A 2,500-nucleotide genomic window follows, 5' to 3' on the forward strand; every position below is an offset into this window, starting at 1 on the left:
GCAGGCGGGCAGGCGCGCGCGTCTGTGTGTGTGTGTGTCCCCGTCCCTCCCGAGAGAGCGCTGCCCCTTGCCTCTGCCCGCAGGTGCCGACGGTCCGCTTTCGCTTGCAGCTCGCTCGGCACAGCTGCTGCTGGTGGGAGGGGCCTAAGCTAAGGAGGCCGGCCGGCTGGCGCCCCCCTGCGGCTGCGGTCGTTGTCGGGCCGTTGACAGGAGATCCAAGAGCAGGGCCCCCGCCCGGGACTGGCGGGCAGGCAGGCGAGCAAGCAGGCAGGCAAGAGAGGGGGAGAGCGGAGTCCGGGCGGCCGGCAGCCGCGTGCGGACCGGGCTCCCGAGGCGTCGGCCTGCGCCGCTGCGCGCCAGCCGGACGCCCGCGCGCCCGCCCAAGGCCGGCGTCGGGCATCGCTTCTCGGCCTTTTGGCTAAGATCAAGTGTAGTATCTGTTCTTATCAGTTTAATATCTGATACGTCCCCCATCGGGGGACCACATATTAAACGGATTTTTGGAACAGGGAGCTGGATCAGGAGCTTGCTCCGTCCTCTCCACGCATCGGCCCGGTATTGCAGCGCCTCCGGGAGCGGTGCACCACCTTCTCTCAGCGGTGAAAAGACAGACGTAGCTAGCAAGCAAGCAAGCAAGCAAGCAAGCGAGGTGGACTGGAGCTCCTTCTTCTCGGGTCTCGTCTCTCGTCCATCTGTGTGTCTCTCTCTCCCCCTCCCCCTCCCCGTCTCCGTTCCCGTGCTCCCTCTGTGCACTTTCCCGCGTCTCGACTCTCTGGGCAAGCAGGCCGGCCCCCTTTTCGGCTCCCGTGCGTTTTCCCTCCAAAAAACTTAGTTTTTTCAGCCTTTTCCCAGGGAGGCAGGCGTGGCTTTTGTGTGTGTGTGTGTGTGTATGTGTGTGTGTGTGTGTGTGTGTGTGTCCCCGTCCTCGCAGGCGGGCCCCTTTCGACAGCCGGGCGGTTTCCCTCCAAAAAACTTAGTATATACACCTTTTCTTCCTTTTTTTCCGGCAGGCGGGCAGGCGCGCGCGTCTGTGTGTGTGTGTGTCCCCGTCCCTCCCGAGAGAGCGCTGCCCCTTGCCTCTGCCCGCAGGTGCCGACGGTCCGCTTTCGCTTGCAGCTCGCTCGGCACAGCTGCTGCTGGTGGGAGGGGCCTAAGCTAAGGAGGCCGGCCGGCTGGCGCCCCCCTGCGGCTGCGGTCGTTGTCGGGCCGTTGACAGGAGATCCAAGAGCAGGGCCCCCGCCCGGGACTGGCGGGCAGGCAGGCGAGCAAGCAGGCAGGCAAGAGAGGGGGAGAGCGGAGTCCGGGCGGCCGGCAGCCGCGTGCGGACCGGGCTCCCGAGGCGTCGGCCTGCGCCGCTGCGCGCCAGCCGGACGCCCGCGCGCCCGCCCAAGGCCGGCGTCGGGCATCGCTTCTCGGCCTTTTGGCTAAGATCAAGTGTAGTATCTGTTCTTATCAGTTTAATATCTGATACGTCCCCCATCGGGGGACCACATATTAAACGGATTTTTGGAACAGGGAGCTGGATCAGGAGCTTGCTCCGTCCTCTCCACGCATCGGCCCGGTATTGCAGCGCCTCCGGGAGCGGTGCACCACCTTCTCTCAGCGGTGAAAAGACAGACGTAGCTAGCAAGCAAGCAAGCAAGCAAGCAAGCGAGGTGGACTGGAGCTCCTTCTTCTCGGGTCTCGTCTCTCGTCCATCTGTGTGTCTCTCTCTCCCCCTCCCCCTCCCCGTCTCCGTTCCCGTGCTCCCTCTGTGCACTTTCCCGCGTCTCGACTCTCTGGGCAAGCAGGCCGGCCCCCTTTTCGGCTCCCGTGCGTTTTCCCTCCAAAAAACTTAGTTTTTTCAGCCTTTTCCCAGGGAGGCAGGCGTGGCTTTTGTGTGTGTGTGTGTGTGTGTGTGTATGTGTGTGTGTGTGTGTGTGTGTGCCCCGTCCTCGCAGGCGGGCCCCTTTCGACAGCCGGGCGGTTTCCCTCCAAAAAACTTAGTATATACACCTTTTCTTCCTTTTTTTCCGGCAGGCGGGCAGGCGCGCGCGTCTGTGTGTGTGTGTGTCCCCGTCCCTCCCGAGAGAGCGCTGCCCCTTGCCTCTGCCCGCAGGTGCCGACGGTCCGCTTTCGCTTGCAGCTCGCTCGGCACAGCTGCTGCTGGTGGGAGGGGCCTAAGCTAAGGAGGCCGGCCGGCTGGCGCCCCCCTGCGGCTGCGGTCGTTGTCGGGCCGTTGACAGGAGATCCAAGAGCAGGGCCCCCGCCCGGGACTGGCGGGCAGGCAGGCGAGCAAGCAGGCAGGCAAGAGAGGGGGAGAGCGGAGTCCGGGCGGCCGGCAGCCGCGTGCGGACCGGGCTCCCGAGGCGTCGGCCTGCGCCGCTGCGCGCCAGCCGGACGCCCGCGCGCCCGCCCAAGGCCGGCGTCGGGCATCGCTTCTCGGCCTTTTGGCTAAGATCAAGTGTAGTATCTGTTCTTATCAGTTTAATATCTGATACGTCCCCCATCGGGGGACCAC

The 2,500-nt window shown here is 64.8% G+C and overlaps 3 non-coding genes across 3 annotated transcripts in view; all 3 read left to right on the forward strand.

Annotated features, from left to right (window-relative positions):
• The first annotated feature begins 398 nt into the window (after window positions 1-398).
• Window positions 399-589, forward strand: LOC138233974 (U2 spliceosomal RNA). The gene has a single exon (XR_011187714.1). It is a non-coding gene; the product is annotated as a U2 spliceosomal RNA (small nuclear RNA).
• Window positions 590-1,404: 815 nt separating this feature from the next.
• On the forward strand, window positions 1,405-1,595 carry LOC138233975 (U2 spliceosomal RNA). Its single transcript, XR_011187715.1, has one exon. It is a non-coding gene; the product is annotated as a U2 spliceosomal RNA (small nuclear RNA).
• Window positions 1,596-2,413: 818 nt separating this feature from the next.
• LOC138233976 (U2 spliceosomal RNA) overlaps window positions 2,414-2,500 on the forward strand; it is a 191-nt gene continuing 104 nt past the window's right edge. Inside the window, exon 1 of the small nuclear RNA XR_011187716.1 lies at window positions 2,414-2,500. This exon is cut by the window's right edge and continues 104 nt beyond it. This is a non-coding gene — a small nuclear RNA (U2 spliceosomal RNA).

The sequence above is a fragment of the Lepisosteus oculatus genome, unplaced genomic scaffold, assembly GCF_040954835.1.
Source record: "Lepisosteus oculatus isolate fLepOcu1 unplaced genomic scaffold, fLepOcu1.hap2 HAP2_SCAFFOLD_702, whole genome shotgun sequence".
NCBI lineage: Eukaryota > Metazoa > Chordata > Actinopteri > Semionotiformes > Lepisosteidae > Lepisosteus > Lepisosteus oculatus.